Below are 25164 nucleotides of genomic sequence, written 5' to 3' on the forward strand. Positions count from 1 at the left end.
CCCCCAATTTCCCCACAAACAAGAAAACAAAACAGAATAAACAAATAAGGAACAAACAATTAAAAGTGAAAATAATAAAGAGAAAAAAGAAATAAAAAGAATAAGAAAAAAATTAATAACTATAAAGACAAAATAAGAACAGAGAAATGGAGCTATAGAAGTGAGAAATAAGAGAGGAAATAAAAGGAAGAAATTTTAAAAAATACTTAGAAAAATCATTGAGAGAGAAGATGAAAGAGAATGGTAAGGAGAGATCAAAAGTGGGGGGAAGATGGGGAATGAGAAACAGAAGAAAAGAAGGAAAAACAAAAGCAGAGATAGAAGGGATAAAATTCAAGGAAATAGAGAAGGAGGAGGAGAAAGAATCAACAACAAAAAAATATCAAAAACAAAAACAAAAGTCAGTGCAGCTGTTGGACCCAATCAGATAAAACTTTAGGGAGCTCCTTTCAGCCTTGGAGTTCATGAGGTGGGTGTGGGAGAGACGAGACAGCGGAGTTCCTGGCCTTTGATGGAACACAGTTACCTATGTTCAGGACACTCAGTCTTGAAGTAATTCATGAAGTTCCTTGATGGAACTGGTTTCAGTGTCTGTTAGGACCACAGGGAAGCTGGGGGGCAGTGAGCTAGGGTAAAGGCTGGTCTGGTGGTTCTCCAGGTCTGGAGCTGAGGTAGCCTGAATCCAGGCACCAAAGTGGCACAGCTGGCTCCTGCCTCATACTGAAGTGGCTCCCAACCACATGACTCCAAACTCCTGGAAAGCAAGATCTCTTCGGGGGGTGGAAGAGTGTTGGTGCTGGTCACACCTCTAGTTACCATGGGAGTGGGGAAAAAGAAGGAATCACATCTTTCCTGTCACCTTTGCCAGGACATCTGTAGCCAAAGTTGCTCACAAAAGTTCAAGTTGCACCACGTCTGACTTCCCATTCACCAGTCAATCGCCCTCTCTAGTTGTCCCTACTCAGCTTCTCTTCCTAGCAAGCACCCAATCCACTTCTCTAACCTTTCTTCTGAAGTTCAGAATTCCAGAATTTTCATCTGTGTCTGTTTCATTTGGCCTGTCACATTTTTTTTATGGTAGAGGGTCAGTGTAGTGCATCTGCCTTACTTGAGTTACTTCTTAAGTTGTTGTTGTTGTGAAGTGCCGTCAAGTCAGTTCTGACCCATAGCAACCCTGTATAGGGTTTCTGAGGAGCAGCTGGTGAGCTTGAACTGCCAACCTTGCAGTTCAAACGGCTTTGTAGTCTGGCCCATTAACCCACAGCACCACACCAGGATTCCTTATTTCATTTGAAACTATTGTAACTCAATGTGACTTAAGTAAATTTTAATATAGAAGTCTCAGATAATTAATACTACCAGGGCCCAAAACACTGTTCAAATATGTATCTGTCTGATGGTTTGACTTGATCCAGGGATACTGTTAAGAATATCTCAAGGAATAGTGTCAAACTGAGTCCTGCAGAGCTCTAGAGTTGAACCAAGGGTTTTCTGGGGCACTGTAGGATAAGGTCATTTTAAACCATAAGGTCAGCGGTTTAAACTCACCATCCACTCCTTGGAAACCCTATACAGAGTCACTAAGAAACGACTTGAAGGCATTTAACAACAACATGAGCTGAAGAGCGTGGCGAAGTGTATGAAAGGGGCTCTGCGCCTCCACTCCTACTGCAACCAGGGTAGTTCTGTTTTTATTGATTTAAAAATGCTGCACTTTAAAATTTATTTTAAAAAGCTATACTTTGAAAAGATTTCTTGACAGAAATTATGAAAAATCGTATGGAAGGCAAATCCCCACCTGAAACAGGGTTACATTCCTAGTGAATATTCAAGCGGACCTTCTTCAGTGAAATTCTGTAAATGTATTTGTGTTGAGCTTCTCACAGCACCAGGTTTTATTCAGCAGGTGGCTTGGGAGAAGATGAACTAGCAATCATATGGCAATTTATGCTGGTTCTCTCTCTAGCGATTCTTAATATATGATGAAATTCATATCTGTGACTTAGCTGAGAAGGTTGAATCTTAAGTTTTCTGAGCAACACTGCCTCCTTGTGTGATGAGAATTACCTTTGAGTTTGATAGTCAACAATTACTATTATTCATGTTAGTATTTTAATTTAGTGGCTTAAGTAGCCAGAACCATATAAATGCCTTATTGAAGAATAGCTCTTTGTGCCTACATTTCAGAATTCCCATAGACAAGACCAATTGTCATTTTTGCAAGGATTATTTGTCCAATGTGACGTTATTTATACCTTTAATCTTACTCCTAACCCCTTTCATTGTTCCTTTAGCTATTGTTAGTTGCTGTTGAGTAGATTCTGACTTATGCTGCCCCCATATGAACAGAGTAGGGCTGCTGTGTAGGGTTTCCAAGGCAGATCTTTTCAAATGCAGATCACCAGACCTTCTGAGGTGGGTTTGAACCCACAGCCATTTGGATAGTAGTCCAGCATTTAACAATTTGTGCCTCAGAGGAATTCCTTAGAGTGGATGGGAAAGGAATAGATAAAGTGGATGAAAGTGTATGTTTTTGCTACTCATTAGCACCATCCGTAAAAGGTTTTGTGGGACAGAAGATAGAAACTTTTGTATTAATGAAAAAGTCCACTAAACAGAAGATTCAATGTATTCAGGTGTTCTAATTTTATAAAAAGCAATTTGCCTAAGTAATAAAGACTAATGAATTTAAACTATAGGTATTTTTCACCCTTTTCCTACTTATTCTTCTTTCAGAAGATGGGTGCTTCCAATTCATTCAGCAAATATCTGTGAGTATCTGTTAGATGCCAGCTACTGTTCTGGGTGCCGCAGAGAACAAAACAGAGACACCCCTGCCCTTCTCGAGCTCATGTTAGATTGAAGGAACAGACAATAACAATTCTCAGATAAAATATATAATGTGCTCAATGGCAATTATTGCTTAGGAGAAACAAACAAACAAAAATTAGAGGAAGGGGCAGGGACTGTCCAGAGTGAGCAGTTATACTACAGAGTTAGATACGGGGGCAGGAGGTCTTACTAAGGAAGAGATATTTGAGATAAGTTGAAGAAGAGCAAAGAGGAAACCTCAAGGGCAATTGGTAGAAGAATGAAGGAGAAGTAAGTGAAGTGCAAAAGCCCTAAGGACGAAGTGTATGGATGGTTTATTGTGAAGTATATAGAAGGAAATGTGGACATTTAGAAATAGTTTGACGTCTAAGAGAGAAGTCTTTTCCTGACTGTGGTAATCTAGGTTCACAAAATCTCAACCATTTGCAATCTTTTGACAAAAAACAATCTAAAAATTCACATTTTGTTCTTTTATATATAGAAACTCAGTCTTCACACCAGGCTTGCTTGCCAGAAAAGTCTTTATTATTTTGTTTTGTTTTCCTAATAGCAAATGCATTGCATTGTTATTATGCCAATTTACTTTATTTTTGTAGTTAATACTTGAAAACCTTTAACACCGTGCCCCCAATAGCTAGTCCCTGAAAGTAGACTGTGGTCTCTATATACTCTGCTAGCAGTACCAATGGTTAAGTGTTCAACTATTAGTCACAAGGTTCAAACCCACCTGGAGGCACCTCAGAACACAGGTCCCAGCCTTGAAAACCCTATGGAACAATTTTACTTGGCATGCTTGGGTCACCATGATTTGAAATCAACTAACAAGGCTGAACAGAAAATTTCAAAGATCAACTCAAGAAGATAAAGCCAAATATTACAACAAAATGTGCAAAGATCTGGAATCAGAAAACCAAAAAGGAAGAACACTCTCAGCATTTCTCAAGCTGGGGAAAATGAAGAAAAAATTCAAGACTTGACTTTTGTTATTGAAAGATTCGCTGGGAAAATTATTGAATGATGCAGAAAGCATGAGAAGATGGAAGGAATACAGAGAATCACTGTACCAAAAGGAAATGGTTAATGTTCAACCTTGTCAAGAGGTAGCATATGATCAAGCGCCAATGATACTGAAAGAGGAAGTCCAAGGTGCATTGAAGGAACTGGCAAAAACAAGCCACCAGGAATTGATGAAATGCAAATGGAAATATTTCAAGAAAGTGAGGAGACACAGGAGGCACTCACTCATCTCTGTCAAGAAATTTGGAAGACAATTATCTGGCCAACTGATTGGAAGAGATCCATATTTGTGCCCATTCCAAAGAGAGGTGACCTAATGGAATGCGGAAATTATCGGACAATCTCTTTGATATCCCACGAGAGTAAAGTTTTGCTGAAGGTAATACAGTTTTGACTCATATCGACCCTGTATATGGACTCTAAGGAATTACTGGTGGGTTTTAACTGACAACCTTGTGGTTAACAGTCCAGTGCTGATCCTACATTGCCACACCAGGATGCCTATACTTCTTAAAGAACCCTGTTTTTGTTAAATTCCATCAAGTTGGTTCCAACTCAGGGTTTCTGAGGCTTTAAATCTTTGTGGGAGCAGAAGCCTCATTTTTCTCTTGAGAAATGACTGGCAGGCTTAAACAGCAGACCTTATGATTCTCAGTCCAGTGCTTGTATGGAGCCATTATGCTCCCAAAGAACCCTGTTGTTAAGTGCTGTCAAGTTGGCTCCAACTCATAGTGATCCTGTACAGGGTTTCTAAGGAGTGGCTGGTGAGTTTGAGCCACCGACCTTGCAGTTACAGTCTAGTGCTTATCCTACAGTGCCACACCAGAACCTTCTTCTTGTTGTTGTTAGGTGCCATCGAGTCAGTACGGACTCATAGTGACCCTATGTATGCACAACAGAACAAAACACTGCCCGGTCCTGGGCCAACCTCATTATTGTTGCCACGCTTGAGCCCCATTGATGCTGACACTTTACCAATCCATCTTGCTGGGGGTCTTCTTCTTTTTCTCTGACCCTCCACCCTACCAAACATGATATCCTTCTCCAATGACTGGTCCCTCTTGATAATGTGTCTGAAGTATGAGAGACAAAGTTTGGCCATCCTGGCCTCCAAGGAGCACTCTGGCTACACTTCTTCCAACACAGTTCTGTTTGTTCTTTTGGCAGCCCACGGCAATTTCAATATTCTCCTCCAACACCATAACTCAAACGCATCAGTTCTTCTCTGGTCTTCCTCATTCACTGTATAGTTTTTGCATGCATATGAGGTTATTGAAAATATCATGGCTTGGGTGAGGCACACCTTAGTCCTCAAGCTGACATCTTTGCTCTTCAACACTTTAAAAAGGTCTTGTGTGGCAGATTTGCCTAATGCAATACGTCCTTTGATTTCTTAACTCCTGCTTCCATGAGTGTTGATGTTTGATCCAAGAAGAATGAAGTCCTTGACAACTTCAATCTTTTCTCTGTTGGTAAGAATGTTGTTTATTGTTCCAGTGGTGAGGATTTTTGTTTTCTTGACATTGAGATGTACTCCATACTGAAGGCTGTGCTCTTTGATCTTCATTAGTAAGTATTTTAAGTCCTCTTCATTTTCAGCAAGCAAGGTTGTATCATCTGCATATTGCAGGTTGTTAATGATTCTTCCTCCAATCCTGATGTCACGTTTGTCTTCATCTAACCCAGCTTCTCAGATGATTTGCTCAGCATACAGGTTGAATATGTTTGGTGAAAGACTACAACCCTGTCACACACCTTTCTTCATTTTAAATCATTCAGTGTTCCCATGTTCAGTTTGAACAACTGCCTCTTGGTCCATGTACAGATTCCTCATGAGCACAATTAAGTAAGTGTTCAGGAATACTCATACTTTGCAATGTTGTGCATAGCTTGTCATGATCCACATAATCGAAAGCCTTTGCGTAGTCAATAATGCACAGGTAAACATCTTTCTGGTATTCTCTGCTTTCAGCCAAGATCCATCAGACCTCAGAAATGATATCCCTCGTTCCACGTCCTCTTCTGAGTCTGGCTTGAATCTCTGGAAGTTCTCTGTCAATGTATGCTTGCAGCCATTTCTGTATTACCTTTGTAAGACTTTACTCACAAGGGATATCAAAGATATTGTCCAATGATTTCTGCATTCCATTGGGTCACCTCTCTTTGGATTCGGCACAACTACTGATCACTTCCAATCAGTTGGCCAAATAGTTGTCTTCCATATTTGTTGGCATAGGTGAGTGAGTGCCTCCAGTGCCACCTCACTTTCTGAACCTTGTTGTTTTTGCTTTTAAGTGCCGTAGAGTTGGTTCCGACCCATAGCGACCCTGTATAGGGTTTCTGAGGAGCCGCTGGTGAGCTTGAACTGCCAACCTTGCAGTTCAAACCTTAGAGCTTCTTTAAATTTTCTTTGTTTTTTTAAATCAGCATGATCTTTGCTTAAAATACATTTTATTAGTTTCCCAGGTTGCTGTAACAAATTATGCAAAGTGAGAGGTTTAAAACAAGAAATTTATTCTCTCACAGGTAAGTAATCCAACTATTTGCAAGGCATTGTTCCCTCTAAAGGTTCTGGGGAAGAATTCTTCCTTGCCTCTTCAACTTCTTGTATCTGCCAACAATCCTAAGTATTCCTTTACTTGGAACTGCATCACTTGAAATCTCTGCTTCCTCACATGACCTACTTTTCCAGTAACTCTGTATCTCTGTACTCAATTCTCCCTTTTTTCTTTTATAAACATACCAGTCATTGGATTTAGGGCTACCTTAATCTAGTATGACTTATCTGCATTTGATTACATCTACAAAGACCCTATTTCCAAGTGAAGTCACAATCATAGGTGTTAGAGGTTAAGGCTTGGACATATATTTTTTGGGGACACAAATCAACCCACTATAGCCAGTCTATAAAACAAGTAAGAGTGGATTGGCAATATGCTTGACAGTCCTCCAGCTTCTCATGCCCTACACCCCCAGAAGAGTCCCAAAACACCATAGAAGTATGATTTCTCAGAAAACCTATCAAAACTGCCTTTTTTATTAGATTGATCAGGATTGCCCTAGAGTTTCATTTTGTACTTTTCCTGCCCCTTGGAGGTCTGGTACCTGTTCTCATGAACTTGAGACTATTGTCTACATAACCCCAACCTACTTAGAAGGTGAGGAGCCAGACCCCTGAGCAACAAGCTAACAACATTTGGCAGCTGTGAGTATCATGAGGTGAGGTTTGATGGAGGGTTCTTGAAAATGTTCCAAGAACCTGTACACAAGTGCTAAGTTTTCTTTTATTCCAACATTGCACTCTTAAAAAATATTTAACAAAAATAGACACTTGTGAAAACATTCTCCTTTCCAGTGACTGGTGAGAAAGTTTCCTGTGAGTCTGCAAAGAAACAAAATATTTCTTATTCTCATTTCAGTTTTTGATCAGCAAAAGCCAACTGGATATCCCCTAAGCTCATCAATTGTCTGTCCTCAGAGGAATCTAAACCCATTTCATTACTTTAATGGAAGTGGAGGGAGAGTTGGCATGAAGCTGAGCTGATGTTTGTGATAATTTTTTGGAAAGGTCCAGATTAGAGAAGAACAGATTGTTTTGTTTATGTCACCCACATGGCAATTTAGGGCAGATAAAATATAACCAGGAGGGCTCAATGTAGGAAAGTTAATTCAGCCTAGGCTCTAGTTTAAAAATAAATGCCATGTTTAATGGTAGGGAATGGAATGGCTCTTTTGTGCTTTATTGCTGGTGATTAGATTTTGCTATCCCATTAGACCACACTTTTCTGGGGAGCCAACAGGATAGAGGAAAGAACATGGGCTTTGAATTCTGCTTCTTTTCTTCCTTAATTTTATTTTTTGTCATTAATTTGCTTCCCTTTTTGCCTGCCTACCTGCCTTTCTCTTTTGCAATTTTTTAAGTTCCTAAAACACTTAATTGTACTTCTGAGAAATCTGTACCTAGACCAAGAAGCAGTTGTTCGAACAGAACATGGGAACACTGAATGTTTTAAAATTGGGAAAGGTGTGAGACAGGGTTGTATTCTTTTGCCATACTTATTCAACCTGTATGCTGAGCAAATAATACGAGAAGCTGGGTTCTATGAAGAAAAACGTGGCATCAGGATTGGAGGAAGACTCATTAACAACCTGCGATATGCAGATGATACAACCTTGCTTGCTGAAAGTGAAGAGGACTTGAAACATTTACTTATGAAGATCAAAGAGCACAGTCTTCGATATGGATTACATCTCAATGTCAAGACAACAAAATCCTCACCACTGGACCAATAAACAACATTCTTATCAATGGAGAAAAGATTGAAGTTGTCAAGGACTTCATTCTTCTTGGATCAACTATCAACACTCACGGAAGCAGCAGTCAAGAGATCAGACGACGTATTGCACTGGGCAAATCTGCTGCACAGGAACTTTTTAAAGTATTGAAGAGCAGAGATGTCAGCTTGAGGACTAAGGTGCGCCTGACCCAGGCCATTGTGTTTTCAATAGCCTCATATGGATGCAAAAGCTGGACAGTGAATAAGGAAGATCGTAGAAGAATTGATGCCTTTGAGTTGTGGTGTTAGAGGAGAATACTGAAAGTGCCATGAACTGCCAAAAGAACCAATAGATCTGTTTTGGAAGAAGTGCAGCCAGAGTGCTCCTTGGAGGCCAAGATGGCTAAACTTTGTCTCTCATACTTTGGACATATTGTCAGGCGGCAACAGTCGCTGGAGAAGGATGTCATGCTGGGTAAGGTGGAGGGTCATAGAAAAAGAGGAAGACCCCTAACGAGATGGACTGGCCAGGTGGCATCATTGATGGCGTCAAGTGTGGCAGTGGTAGTGAGGTTGGCCCAGGATCGGACATTGTTTCGTTCTGCTGTGCATGGGGTCGCTATGAGTCGGTTCCGACTCGATGGCACCTGACAACAACAACAAAACATGTTTGAGCCAGCATTGTAGTTCAAACTGATCTTGCAGTCCAGTGATTTATCCCACAGCATCGCATACAGGCTAACATGTGGCAACTACCCCACAGCATGCCTGCCACAGAGTGAGGGCTTAAAAACTGGTAGTCTATTGTGGATAGCTGGCTTTACAGTCATTTCAGCCTTATTTTTAGGTTCTTCTTCTCAAAGCTTTCGGGAGTTTTGGAGGCAGGTTCTTAGTTTCACTCTGCTTCAGAGCTTGAGGAACATTCCCTTACAGCTACTCATAGACCTGATCTTTCATTGTAGATAAGAACTACTCCACAGAGATTGTGGATTCTTAAAAGCCCTTCCAGACTTCAGCTTTGGCCCTTCAGGCTGTCTCTCCCCTAAATTTATTTTTCAGTCCCTTTGGCATTGCTGGTCTCTGGATCCCATCTTGCTTCCCAAACTGTCATCTCACCTTTTCACTCTCCCTTCTATTCCTTCTCTCTGCATCTGACTTCATTTCCTATTATGTTCTTCCTGCACACCACAGCCAAACACTTACAGTCTCATCAAAACATTGCTTTTTCAGTCCATTCCAGTGGCCGTGACAATCTCTAACTCTGAATCAGTCAATTGTTTATTTTTTCCTTCTCATGCCTTTGGTTTACCTTTTGTTGTTGTTGTTATGTGCCGTCGAGTCGATTCCGACCCATAGCGACCCTGTACAGGGTTTCCGAGGGTGTAAATCTTTACGGGAGTAGAAAGCCTCATCTTTCTCCCGCGGAGCAGCTGGTAGTTTCGAACCGCTGACCTTAAGATTCGCAGCCCGATTCGTAACCACTACGCTACCAGAGCCCCTTTTGGTTTACCTTTTACTGCTGGAGAAAAAAACACTCCACTTTGTCGGTGCTCATCCCTTTCAGTTTTATATTTCAAGTCTTACCTATTTGCTCAGTGAGCTCTGATAGCATAGTGGTTACAAATCGAGCTGCAAACTGCAAGGTCAGCAGTTCGAAACTACCAGCCGCTCCGCGGGAGAAAGATGAGGCTTTCTGCTCCCGTAAAGATTTACAGCCTCGGAAACCCTGTACAGGGTCGCTATGGGTTGGAATCGACTCGACGGCACTTAACAACAACAACAACAACAACCTATCTGCTCAGTACTGTTCAGTCTTTTACAAATCTGTAGTTGGTAAAATTTCCTTTCGGCCAATAGCAATTGCTCTAACATGAAATCCTTTATCAGTCTCCCTTAGCCCTCATCTTGGGAGTCTTGGTGTGGCGCTGTGGGTTAATACACCAGACGGCAAAGCTGTTTTAACTGCAAGGTCAGCAGTTCAAGCTCACCAGCTGCTCCGTGGAAATCTTACATAGGGTCACTATGGGTCGGAACTGACTAGATGGCACTTCACAACAACAACAAGCCCTCTTCTTAATGCTGGTCTTCCTGCCCCTATGCCCTTTTATCTGCTCCATACTTCTGACTTCATTGAGAAAATGAGTTTTAAACACTTTGGCCTGAATCCCCTCCCTTCAAAAGTCATTCTGTGTAGCCTTTTCAACTTTCCACCTTTCCTAGAAGAAATACTCTTATCTAAGACTCAACCTGTGCTTTTGATCATTTTCCCTCCCAGATTTTCTTGAACCTAGTTGAACCAACCATTCTTTCTCTGTCTGTGTTTCCCTCTTTGATAGCTTTTCCTGATCAACCTTTAAACATTCAAGTCAGCTGATCTTAGGAAAATTTCTGCCCCAATTTCAGCTCTGTGTGTCACTTTATTTCTCTCTTATTTGATTTCCAAATTTCTTGACATTGCGTCTCTTCATTGCTTTTATGTCCTCATCTGCATTTAAACCCTCACTCACTGAACTGGACTTTCACCCGAATGCTGTTGTTTTTAAGTACCTTCGAGTCAGTTCTTACCCATAGCTACCTGTATAGAATTTCCGAGGAGCGGCTGGGGAGTTTGAACCATCGATCTTGTTGCTCAAACCGACTTTGCAGCCCAAGGTATTTAACCTACAGCGTCACACTCCTGGAATTATTTGGGAGGTCATCAGTGACTTCCTAAATAATAAAGCCAAGAGTATCCTTAAGTTTTCATTTTTTTACTTCTTGTAGTTTTGACACTGTTTACTTTTCCATCTTGAAATTCTCTTTGCCTTTGACTTTAATCCAGTACAGACAATCTTCCAATTTATGATGAGATTACATTCCGATGATTCATTTGTCAGTTAGTGCTGACATAAGTTGAATGTTTCTTTTCTTTCTCTTTAAATTTTTTTCAGTTTTCATTATTATTGCCTTTTATTATCAGTATTTTTAATAAATCCAATCTTTGTCTTTGATGGTTGGGAAAATTATGTATATACTTACAAATGTATTTTAATAATGCATGTATGGTGGTGGTGGTGTGACGTGGAGTCAGTGTTGACTCACAGTGACCCTGCATAGTGTTTCTGAGGCTGTGAATCTTTATGGGAGCAGAAAGCCTCAACTTTCTCCCACGTAGTTTTGAACTACTTACCTTGAGGTTAGCAGCCTGACTCATAACTATTATGCTACCAAAGCTCTTTACATACACATATACATACAATAAATACACAAATCATAAAAACGTTCTTTGCTGATGAAAAAGAGTTGGATGATGTTGGCATTTTGTAAATTGCGGTAATAATACCATTTGTTGAAAATTGTGAATCATCTGAATTATCCCTGGGAATGTTGATGGCATTTCTAGTTCAGAAAATTAGTGAGAATTGTCTGTATAGCCTTTTCCCTTTGTTCGTCATTTATGTTATGGCAACATCTCACTGCTTTCTGAATCTGCTTATGAACGTAAGTAACGTAACTATGCAACATGCTTGGGTCCATGTTTTAAAGCAACTGAAGCCCATGATTTGTTTAGAAAACTAAATACCTATGACAGAGTTTTGAACATAAAATTTAACATCTGTGAATGAACATCTGAGAACGATAGCATCAACACAACAACCTTGAATATGGAACATTGTTAGTAATAATAAGAAATACCCCAAACACAAAACAAACAAACAAACAAACAAAAGAACGCCAAAAAAATGGATGGTCAATAATGTATCTTAGTTTTCTTCCAGCATCTCTGAGCATTGTCGCAGTTTCTTTTGATGGGTCTTACTCTGTCCATCTTTTAAATATTACTGTTTTTCCCTGGCTCCCACAATCATCCCTCCTCTCTTCATTCTTGATATTTTCTCTTTGCCCATGGTTTTAACTCTGACCTAGAGGTAACCTATTCCCCAGCCCCTCTCCTGAACACTGCTCCCTTTTTTCTATTTTTATCTGATATAGCTAATTAAAATACTTCAGTGGGACTCACTTGTCCTTCTATAATTCACCCCACTCTGACCACCTCTCAGTTTTAATATTAGCTACTTTAAACAATACCTATGGTGAAAGAAACTAAGACCTCTGTGGAATTCTTCCCCTTCTCCCTTATTGGTGACTAGTGATTAATAATAATTACTAGGTAACATTATAAGCAATTTCCTGCATTTCAAAAGTCCAGATGGCATCCAATAAGCTTAAATTAAAAAGGTTAGAAAGATCTTAATCACCAGGCCACTCAGAGTTAAAAGAAAGCAAACACTAAGAAACCTGGCAACTAGTTAGAATTCGCCTTATGTCTGATAGTATGTTGCAGGACATTTTCCTCTAGGAAGGAAAAGTTCCAGTATTTATTGTTTAAGTAAGATTCTAATATCCTTGGAATACTACATTTTTTCAGGTAAAATCCAAAGCTATTTGCTTCACAAGTCTAACTGTGTTACTGTATGGGTTTGGTTTGGTTTTTAGACAGAAGAAAAACTAACTCCCAAACCCTGGGTCTCTTGGTCGGCAGGGGGCGCACTACTACTTTACTCTGGGAAGATGTTCACCAAGGCAACACTATTTTTTTTTTTTAAATATAGACCACAGCTTAGCAACAAGGAGGAAGAAAATAATGATATGATAGATAAAGTTGCTCCCTTGTGGTTGCCATTTTTAAAAATAGCTTTTTTTTTCTTCGCCTTTGTAATTGAATAGTGTTTGCTTAGGAAGGGATCATCTGCTGTCTTTTAATCTTTTCGACCCTGCCTTTCAGTCACATTCTAATTAGAGAAAGAGGCGTTTAATCCAGAAGATAGGGTTTTAAATGGGTCGCGGAGGCTAGTGTTACAGCACCTGCTAGGTATTTAGGCTGTGTCTATGTAACACAAAAACAAAGGTACTTATTTGCTCTTTTCATTTAAACTGGTCAATAAAGTGAGAGAAATCAATCAAACTGGGTTACTGTCTAACATGACCTTTTGTTTGAGAGAATTGATTCTAGGAGATCAAAATTGGAGACACAATGTCCTTCCCAGATACAGCTGGCGTGGAGCCTATCAAGTCAGGGTGGCAGTGTAGTTAGTGAAAGGAAGACTGAGACCAGACTCTCATCTGGGGCCTGTTCTGCTACCGTGGGCAAAACGTTTAACTTAACCCTTTGCAGCATGATTTCTTTTTTTTTTTTAAATATCACACACTGTTATGTAGAGAAAATAATATAGTAAAATTGAAAACACCTGTAAAGATCAGGGACAATATATGTAATAATCTACACAAAAAACCTAGTTTGACTAATACATGTTGTTGTTGTTAAGTGCCATTGAGTTGGTTCCTATATAGTGACCTGTATTGGGTTGCTGAGGAGCAGCTGGTGAGCTTGGACCAGAGACCTTGTGGCTCAAACTGACTTTGCAGTCCAGCTCATTAACCCACAGTGCCACACCAGGACCAATATATAGACACATAAATATATTGACCAATATATAGACAAATAAATATATTGACTAGAGATGCATGCATTGTGTGTGTGTGTATATATATATATATATATATATATATATATATATATATATATACCCTACATATTTTCTTGACTGCTGCTTCCGTGAGTGTCGATAGTTATCCAAGAAGAATGAATCTCCATTGATAAGAATGTTGTTTATTGGTCCAGTGGTGAGTATTTTTGTTTTCTTTACATTGAGATGTAACCCATACCGAAGGCTATGCTCTTTGATCTTCATCAGTAAACATTTTAAATCCTCATCACTTTCAGCAAGCAAGGTTGTATCATCTGCATATCACAGGTTGTTAATGAGTCTTCCTCCAATCCTGATGCCACATTTTCTTTATATATCCCAAGAATATATTCATATATCTCAAGAATATTCATATATCCCAAGAATATATTCATATATTCTTGGATCAACTATCAACACTCAAGGAAGCAGCAGTCAAGAAATCAAATGGCGTATTGCATTAGGCAAATCTGCTGCACAAGACTTTTTTAAAGTGTTGAAGAGCAAGGATGTCAGCTTGAGGACTAAGGTACGCCTGACCCAAACCATGGTATTTTCAATAACCTCATATGCATGTGAAAGCTGGACAGTGAATAAGAAAGACCTTAGAAGAATTGATGCTTTTGAGTTATGGTGTTGGAGGAGAATATTGAAAGTGCCATGGGCTGCCAAAAGAACTAATAGATCCATTTTGGAAGAAGTGCGGCTAGAGTGCTCCTTGGAGGCCAAGATGACCAAACTTTGTCTCTCATACTTCGGCCATATTGTCAGGAGAGAGCAGTCACTGGAGAAGGATATCATGTTTGGTAAGGTGGAGGGTCAGAGAAAAAGAGGAAGACCCCCAGCGAGATGGATTAGCCACGTGGCAGCATCGATGGACTCAAACATAGCAACAGTAGTGAGGTTGGCCCAGGATCAGGCAGTGTTTCATTCTGCTGTGCATAAGGTCGTTATGGGTTGGTACTGATTCGATGGCACCTAACAACAACAACCCTACATATATATGTTGTTGTTAAGTGCCATTGAGTTGGTTCCAACCTATAGCAACCCTGTAGAGGGTTTCTGAGGAGCGGCTGGTGAGCTTGAACCACCGACCTTGAGGTTCAAACTGACTTTGCCGTCCAGCACATTAACCCACAGCGCCACACCAGGGTACATACATGTATGTGTACCTACATATATATGTATGTTGTTTCTGTTTAGTGCAGTTGAGTCAGTTCCAACTCATAGCAACCCTGCATATGTTTTACAGGGTTATCTTTGGGAACAGAAAACCTCATCTTTCTTCTGAAGAGCTAGTGGGTTGGAACCGCCCACATTGTGGCTCACAGTCCACTACTTATCCTATTGAGCCCCCACATTCCCATATATACAGATATGTACATGCATAGGGAAATCCTGGTGCGGTGCTGTAGGATAAGCACTGGACTGCTAACCACAACGTTGGTGGTTCACACCACTCGCTCTTTGGAAACTCTTCTACAGGGTTGCTATGATTAGGAACCCACTCAACAGCACTTAATAGCAAGAATTTATGTGTGTTGTTGCTGTTAAGTGCCATTGAGTTGATTCCAACCCACAGCGACCCAGTATAGGGTTTCCGAGGAGCAGCTGGTGTGCTTGAACCGTCGACCTTGCTGTTCAAACCGACTTTGCAGTTCAGTGCATTAACCCTGAGCGTCACACCAGGACTTCCAGGACTTCTCTATTGTTGTTATGTGCCGTGGAGTCGGTTCCGACTCATGGCGACACTGTACAGGTTTTTCGAGGCTGTAAATCTTTACGGGAGCAGAAAGTCTCATCTTTCTCCCGCGGAACAGCTGGTAGTTTCGAACTGCTGACCTTGCGGTTCACAGCCCGATTTGTAACCATTAAGCTACCAGAGCTCCTTTGGACTTCCTATACATATACATATATGTATATATGGGAGTTCAGAGGCTCTGTCTGTATAGCTCTGTAGATAGATAATAGATTTATAGAAATAATATGTATCTACATACAGAACGCTTACAGGTAAAGACAATTCTTTCTGAAAGTTGTGTACTTTCTACCAAAATGTCCTTTCCTGCCCAATTCTCTGAGAATAATAGTAGTTTACAGGCAGAAATAATGAAGGCCTAGGACTCTATTGATAATTGTTTACTTCCTAATGTTCCTGTTTGGTGAGGAGACATTTGCATCTTTTATTTCCCATGCACGTTTTATAAATAAAAGAATTAGAGATGATGCTTTAATTAAAGCTTATAAAACACCAACAGTTCACTTGTCCCTTGGCTTATTTGTACTCTGAATGGAAGCAAAGCATCAAAAGATTTTTGTAAGCATTCTAAGAGAAATAAATGTTGAAACAAACTACAAAATATGCAAGGTCCTGAATAAAGAGAGAATATAGTTTTACAGAAAAAAGTGTGCATTTTATTTGCTTAGTTTCCCATATAGCTAATTTTTCATAAATCTATTTTCCCCAAAACAACAAATAGTGAAACATATTGTTACATATTTAAAAATTTTAGTGAATAATAAACAAACAAATGGGATAACTTTCATTTATTATTATTTTTCTATTGTGAATTGAAGGTTTGCAGGCAAAATGATAAGTTTTACATTCAGCAAGTCATGCACTTTGCTTCAGCTCAACAATTGCAATCCTTTCCATGCAACAATAGTTACCCTGCTTCCTTCCTGCCCATGTACAACTATACTCTTTCAAACTCTTGTATATTTGTGGTACATATAAGTATATATGGAGTTGTGGTGTTGTGCTTGGGTTAATGAGCCAGACTGTAAAGCCATTTGAACTGCAAGGTTGGTGGTTCAAGCTCACCAGCTGCTCGCTCTTCTTCCATGCTTATTCAGCCCATGTCTCTGTCCATGTGGAATGGATTTTATTTTTACCAATATATGATTTCTTTATAAAATATAATATGATCCAAATTATAATCTGTGGGTGGTTAAATCAGGTTCAAAGTGAAGTGTTAATGGAATCAAAGTAATACATTTAATGCCTGTGAGGTTCAGTTTTGTTCATTACCATGACCACAGACACATCCCTAATCCTACGGAATCACTCATTTTATAAATAATTGCTAGCCAGAACTGAGTCCAAGCAATGCAGTGTTGTCTTACTATGGCAAAACTATCTCCACCAACAAGGGGAAACCAACTCAAGGTTTTTACCCAATTTCAATATATTTTCAGCATCAAAAAGAAGATCAGTCTTACTGGTCAGATAGAGAGTAGTGGAAACTGGACATTTTGAGACCCTTCAGCTCTGGTACTGAAATCACCTCTAAGGATCAATTTTGAGCCAAGCAATAGATAGATACATATGAGGGACAACGCTTATAAGGTATGCACACCATAGAATGGTTAACCATTCATGATTGAAAGGGCAGCATTTACCCAAGGACAAAATATAGAATCATTGGGAACAAAAGGAAGAATGAAAATATAAACACATGGAGGAAGTGGGATAAGTGATTTTACCTTGAGGGTATTACAGGTGCTTAAAACCGATGATCTGCTCTATAATCTTTCACTCAATTTACAATAAAAAGTTTAAAAAAGGTTTCCAGTATTATCTTTGGATGTTGTTGTTGTTAAGTGCCGTCGAATCGGTTCCGACCCATAGCGACTCTGTACAGGGTTTCTGAGGCTATAAATCTTTACAGGAGCAGAAAGCCTCATCTTTCAAGGGCAGAGAGGCTGGCTGGTAGTTTCAAACTGCTGACCTTAAGGTTCGCAGCATGATTTGTAACCACTATGCTAACAGATCTCCTTTTTAATTATATTGTTAATGCCACTACTTGTTTGTCAGTTTGTCACACTGTGGTGGCTTGTGTGTTGCTATGATGTTGGAAGCCATGCCACTGGTAGGGTGCCCATCATGGAGAGATTTCAGAGGAGCTTCCAAACTAAGACAGGTAAAGATGATGGAGAGGTGAATCACTTCTAAAAGGTTAGCCACTGAAAGTATTATGAATAGAAGTGGAAAATTGATATATTGCTAGAAGATGAGCCCCTCAGGTTGAAAGACACTCAAAATATGACTGGGGAAAAGTTGCTCCTCAAAGTAGAGTTGACCTTAATAATGTGAATAGAATAAAACTTTAAGAGCATAATTGGATCAAAATGAGAAGAAACAGCTGCAAACATCTATTTATAATCAGAGTGTGTAATGTACAAAATATGAATGTAGGAGAACTGGAAGTCGTAAAAAACAAAATGGAACCCATAAAGATTGATATCCTGGAAATTCGTGAGCTGAAATGAACTGTTATTCGTTATTTTAAACCAGACAATCAAACGGTTTATTATGCTAAGAATGACAAATTCAAGAGGAATAGTGTCACATTCATTGTCAAAAAGATAATTTCAAGATCTGTCCTGTGGTACAATGCTGTCTGTGATAGAACAACACCCAAACATCTACAAGGAAGACCAGTTAATATGACTATTATTCAAGTTTACATACAAACACTAAGGTCAATGATAAAGAAATTGAGGAATTTTACTAACTTCATTAGTCTGACATTGATCAAACACGTAATCAGTATGCATTCATAATTACTGGTGACTGGAATGAGAAATTAGAAACAAAGAGGAAGGATCAATAATTGGAAAATATGGCTTTTTCAAAAACATAAACAATGACTATAAACATGTATCTCACCAGGTAAATACACAGGAATCATATTGTCTAATCTGTGACAAGACCTAATATAGAAGTTCAATATCATTAGCCAAAACAATGTCAGAGACTGACTGTGGAACAGACCATCATTTGTTCATATACAAGTTCAGGGTGAAGCGGAGGAAAATTAAAACAAGTCCATGAAAGCCAAAATATAACCTTGAATGTATCACCTCTGAATTTAGAGACCATCTCAAGAACAGATTTAATGCATTAGACACTAATGACCAAAGACCAGAGAAGCTGTGGATGATATCAAGAATGTCATACATAAAGAAAGCTAAAGATCATTAATAGGACAGGAAAGAAATAACAGATAAATATGGATGTCAGAAGAGACTCTGAAACTTGCTCTTAAGTGTAGAGAAGATAAAACAACTGGAAGAAATGAAGAAGTAAGAAAAAAATTTCAAAGGACAATTGAGAAGGCAAATGTGCAAAGACCTGGAATTTGAAAACCAAAAGGAAAGAACACACTCAGCATTTTTCAATCTGAATGAACTGAAGAAATAATTCAAGTCTTGGATTGCAATTTTGAAGGATTCTATTGACAAAATATTGACAAAATATTGAATATTCAGGAAGCATCAAAATAAGATGTAATGAATACATAGAGTCACTGTACCAATCATTCCAAAAGGTACCATATGGCGGTATTGAAGGAAGATGTCCAAGCTGCACTGAAGGTATTGTTGAGGAACAAGGCTACAGAATGCAAATTGAATTGTTTTAACAAACTGAAACAATTTTAGCTAGAGGTGCTCACTAGTTCATGCCATCAAATTTGGAAGACAGCTAACTGGCCAACCCTTTGGAAAAGATTACTGTCTGTGCCCATTCCAAAGAAAGGTGACCAAGCAGAATGTGGAAATCACCAAACAGTATCATCGATATAACATGTAAATAAAATTTTTACTGAAGCTCATTCAAACACAACGGCAACAGTACATCTATAGGGAGCTGGTAGAAATTCAATCCAGATTCAGAAGAGGGCACAGAACTAGGAATAATATTACTAAATTCAGATGGATATTGGTTGTATCAAAGAATATAAAAATATGTCAATTTATGCCTATGCAAAGACATTCGACTGCATGGATCATAACAAATTATGGATAGCATTTGGAAGAATGGGAAATCCAGAACACCTTGTGCAATGAGGAAACTGTAAACAGACTAAGAACCAGTCGTTCCAACAAGACAAGGGGTTCTCAATGATTTTAAAATAGGGAGGATGTGCACCATGGTTATATTCTTTCACCACACTTATTCAATCTATATGCTGAACAAATAATCTGAGAAACTGGGTTATATGAAGAAGAACATGGCATCAGGATTAGAGAAATACTCATTAACAACCTGTGATATGCAGATGATACAACCTTGTTTGCTGAAAGCAAAGAGGACTTACAATATAGATGAGTATCAAAGACTACAGCCTTAAGTATGGATTGCTCATTAGTGTAAAGAAAACAAAGATTCTTACGACTGGAGAAATAAATAATATTATGATAAATGGAAAAAAGATTAAAATTGTCAATCTTCATTTACTTGGACCCACAGTCAAAACTCATGGAAGCATCAGTCAAGAAATCTGATTTCTTTACACTGAGATGGAACTCACAACTTCCAAGTGACTCCAATTGCCTGGGAACAGGGAGATTCCCTGGAGTTGTACGCTGGTCAGAAAAAAAGGAAAAAAATAAAATCTCACCTTTGTCTCTGCAAGCCACAGGTAGGTTTCTGCAACATGAATATGATTTCTTATCTCTAAAGCTGTTCGTAAACTCTCAAGACAGCTGCTGCTTTTCCTTTTCAATAACCTCCTTCCTTGCCATGTATATTCAATTCTCTCTCCCAATAAGCAATAAATCCACTTTTCTATCCCTTCCTCTGGAGCTCAGAGCTTCAGGACCATCCTCTGGATCAGGAGATGCGTTTCTCTGTTCTCATCCAGTTTTCCATATCCTTGCTGCAGAAAGCCCACATAGTCTTTCTGCCTAGTCCTCCATCTTTGTCATTTTCCTCCAATATGAAAAACTGTGCCAGTTTTTCTTCTTCTTCTTCTTTTTTAATGGCTGTTGTGATGACTCCCTGAGGGAAAGGAAGAAACAGTCTTCTGAAGTTTCACTGCCAGCACAGAACCATCCATATCTTTGGGGTCCTCCTGGCTGAGCTTGTTTTCCTGATTGTGGCAGTCTGTTGAATCATATTTTTCTGTCCTACTTACTGGCTACCTCTTTTCAATGAGCTGGTCCTGAACTCCTGCCAATGTACTTACTGCAGTTGCTGAAGTAACTGAAGATTTACTGAAGAGTCACTCAACTTCCTTAAACTTCTGGTTCCTTTGGTCATTTTTTCTATTAGACTTTTTCTGATTGGTCAGATACTGATCTCAGCCACAAAGAATATTGCCGCATATCTGAGTATCTTTCCGATAGCTTCCATCAAAACCATAGATCTGTCTTTCCAAATTTTCCAATGTCTCCAACCCTTGCCATTTTCAGAGCTCCCACTGGTTCAACCACTGTGGAAAATGGTATGGCACTCCCTCAGAAAGTTGGAAATAGAAACACCTTATGATCCAGCAATTCCTCTATTTGGTCTATACCCACAAGAAATACAAGTTAGGACACGATTGTATATTGATGTTCACTGCAGCACTATTCACAATAGCAAAAAGATAGAGACAGCTTAATTGCCCATCAATGAAAGAATAGATAAACTTTGGTACATACATATGATGGAATACTATGCAACCTTGAAGAATAATGATGAATCTGTGAAACATCTATAACATGGATGAACCTTGAGAACATTATGCTAAGTGAAATGAACCAACCACAAAAAGACAAATATTATATGAGACCATTATTTCAAAAGCTTCAGAAAAGGTCTCCATGCTAAAAGAGTCATTCTTTGATGTTACCAGTCATGGAAGGGAGGATAGAGTAATTCACTGGTTAAAGGCATTGTAATTCACTGGCATATTGGCTTGGGTGATGGAGAGGGCAATATACAAGAAGGGGGAGGGTAAGACACAAGAAGAGGAAGGGTGGCAGGTGAATAATGAAGATATGGGAAGACTCTAGGAGGTATGGATGAGCTAAAGAGTATAGAATAAATAGTTATATATCTATATCTATATCTATATCTATGGAGCTCTGGTAGCATAGTGGTTATGTATTGGGTTGCGAACCTCAAGGTCAGCAGTTCAAAACTACCAGCTGCTCCGCTGGTAGAAAGATGAGACTTTCTGCTCCCGTAAAGATTTCCAGCCTTGGAAACCCTGTTCAGGGTGGCTATGGGTTGGAACCGACTCAATGGCACTTAACCACAACTATATATATATATATATACAATGTTGGAACAACAGTGTTCTGTGAGTAGATACAAGGATTGAGAAATAGGGTCACTAGGTAAGGGAGGGGGACAAAGGTTTATGTATTTGACTGTCTTGTGGATATTGGTATCTCTGCCTACTATTGTAAAATAGACATTTGTGTGTGATAAAAATGGATATTGGGTATTATGATTACAGAAAGTTTATAATCCTGCCTTCAGCCTATAATTGATTGGATGTGCTCCATCAAGAAAGAAGAACATGAGTGGAGTGTAAGATCCTACCTCAAAAGTGGCATGGAGAGACAGAGCAGCTATGGGCTCTAGGCCCATGGACTGAGTAAGGCTGATTGACCGAATGTGCCCTCTTGACATTGAAATGAATACATATTTTTTGTTTTGTATATGAGCATCAAATATATTTGCTTTTTTCATTTGTTAAATATAATATGTAAATAGGGAACCACAAGGAGAAAGTAGGATAGTTGTTTTTGCATGAAGGAATTGTAATAATTGAGATGAAGCAAAGTATATGATTTGTTGGCTGTAGAGCTGATGATTGTGTCTGTAAACCTTTGCTCAATTCACAATAAAAAGCTAAAAAATGAAAATAATTACATGGATAAGCACTCTTTAAATCTTAAACTGAAACTATCCCTTTAGGTCACATTTTAAGTAAATAGTGGGTTAGCTCAAAACACAAAGAATGACACTCTTTTTTGAAAAATTATAAATATAAGACCAAATGGATACGTTACTTTAAAGTTTGGGACAGTGAGACAAAGTTAATGGGAATGGAAACAATAAGAATGCTGATAAGATATAAAGAATGTACCTAATGACCAATGTCACTGAACATCTTGTGTAGAAATCGTTGAACTTGCTTTTCTATATGTATTGCCATCAAAAATACATAAGAATATTATTTTTTAAAAAGCTTTATTGTGAATTCAGTGAAAGCTTACAGCGCATATCATCAGTTTTACATTCAACAAATCATTGCAATGATTACAAATCCTTCCATGTACCATCAACTAACATTTACCTCTATTACCTTTTTTTTCGATGTACACATACTATACTGAAAACATATGTTCGTTTGAATGTCCAAAGGGCATATTTTATAAGGTAGCCTCCTGTTCACAGGCACACTGCCCTTCTCCATCCATGGACCTATAGTCCTCTGCTGCTCTATCTCTCTATGCCACCGTCTCTGTCGCCATCTCTGTTGTCAACACTTTTCTGGTTAAGATCCCTCGCTCTTCTCATGCTCTTCCCTCTTGATAGTCCTAAGGTTCTCTGTTCCAGAAATGGCAGATCATCTCCCCCCTCTTTTAGTTATACCTCTTCTACATTTACAGTTCAGACAATCACTATTAGTCCAAATAACAATTACTCACAATTGAATCATAAAATCCTATCCCCATCATCGCCCAATGCTTTTCATCAGACCCATCTGGACAAGAGGGAAATTATTCAGTGGGGATTCTATCTTAACTCCCCAGTTGTTCTGACACTAAACACCCTCATGAAAGCTTGTAAGCCAGCTACTTCATGCCTTTATAGTTCCCCCCCACCAATTTTTGATAGCCAATGTCTAAATTGCCTGTCCCTATCTGTCAGTGCACTGAGGATACAAACTTGAGATTTGATATGAAGAATCCTTCCCTTTCAGTTGGAATTTTGGGCAACTTCATACAAAAGCAAAAGTCCAGTTCATCAAGTTGGAGTAATTTACACTTGCTCACTGTATCAAAATTCTTTATCTTCATCTGATTGAGTTCTGGTCAGCAAGACATCCATGCTAGGTCAAATGGGTACTATCTTCAAGTTTGGGAATTTTTGCACGACTCACCCCACTTCAGATCAGTTAGCCTCTTCACTTTTAACTCTAATTTCCAGTAGCTAGGTCAGTGTTCTTGGGCTCTGGAGTGCACAGGTCTCACTAAACTTCAAATCAGCTATCTCTTTCTCTTCTGTTTCTCATCTCAAGGTCCTCAGGTGTCTATGGAATATGGCCAAACTCATCCCATGTCTTCATTGCTGCATTTCTCCCACTTCTACTCACAAGTTCACCAAGGTGGTCACCAGTGAGCATACAAGACTGTTCATGTGTTCCCTTGGAATTTCGGTCTAAGAAAGGGGTTTACCGTGATGGGCTCACTTTTCTTGCCTTGATGGCTCCAAGGCAAACAGCCAAACAGTTTGCTTCCCCCCAAAACAGTTTTCTCCGTGGGAGAAAGATGAGGCTTTCTGCTCCTGTAAAGATTTACAGCCTTGGAAACCCTGTAGAGGGTCGTTATGTGTCAGAACCGACTCCACGGTACTTAACAAAGAGGGTAGATTCATGTCAACATGGGTGACATGGCAGACAACACAACAAGAAGGAGGTAAGATGAATGTAGTCGGAGACATGGGGAATGTAATATTAAAGTGAATAGAGGTAAATACTGTTAACTGTTGGTACATGGAAGAGATTGCAATCATTGTAAGGAAGCAAAGTATATGATTTGTTGAATGTGAAACTGATGATCTGCTCTGCAAACCTTCACTCAATTCCCAATAAAAAGTTAAAAAAAAAAAAAAAGTGTTCTTATGCATCAGATTTGCAATATGTCATTTGATTTAAAAAAAAAACCCAACTTTTAATTGTCAATAGAGTGAAGGTTAACAGAGCAGATCAGTTTTACATTCAGCAAACGATTTACTTAATGTCATTACAATGATTGCAAACATCTTCATGTACCTTCAGTCAATAGTATTAACATCTATTTCCTTTAACTCTTGCATTCCTCCCTAGGTCTCCTCCTACCTTCATTTATCCTCTGCCAATCTCCTCTTGTTGTATATTGCCTGCTTCATCACCATATATCTACTTTCTAGCCTATGAATTATTTCCTTGCTTCATTTAGGAATAAAATCTTTTAATTTTTTTACAGCAAATGGATGCATACAATATTTGTCCTTTTGTGAGTTACTCATTTTATTCAGTGTTATGTCCTCTGGTTCATCCATGTTATGGGGTGTTTTGCAGATTCATACTTACTCTTCAAGATTGTATAACATTCCACTGTGTGTATGTACCAAAGTTTGTTTAACCATACCTCCTTCTACATCTTGAGGTACTTTCCTTCTAGATCTTTCTTGTAGACATATTAATATGTTCAAGATTTTCCAATCTTGAATTAAAAAACAATGGTGTCAGAAGAGGTAGGAAGTTATGGGATCTTGAATATCAAATATAAGAGGATTTGATTTAAATGACATGTACTCATGTGCACACACACACACACACATATGTTGACAGTTCAAATCCACTCAGGGATGCCTTGGAAGAAAGTCCTGGTGAACCGCTTCCATAAGATCACAGCCACTGGAAACCCTATGGAACACATTTCTACTCTGAATTGCATGGGGTCACCACGAATAAGAATTGACATACATGTATGTGTGTATATACATTTGTCTCTCTATGTATGTAGGATATACATTTGTG

The sequence above is a fragment of the Chrysochloris asiatica genome, unplaced genomic scaffold (genome assembly GCF_000296735.1).
Source record: "Chrysochloris asiatica unplaced genomic scaffold, ChrAsi1.0 scaffold00002, whole genome shotgun sequence".
Lineage (NCBI taxonomy): Eukaryota > Metazoa > Chordata > Mammalia > Afrosoricida > Chrysochloridae > Chrysochloris > Chrysochloris asiatica.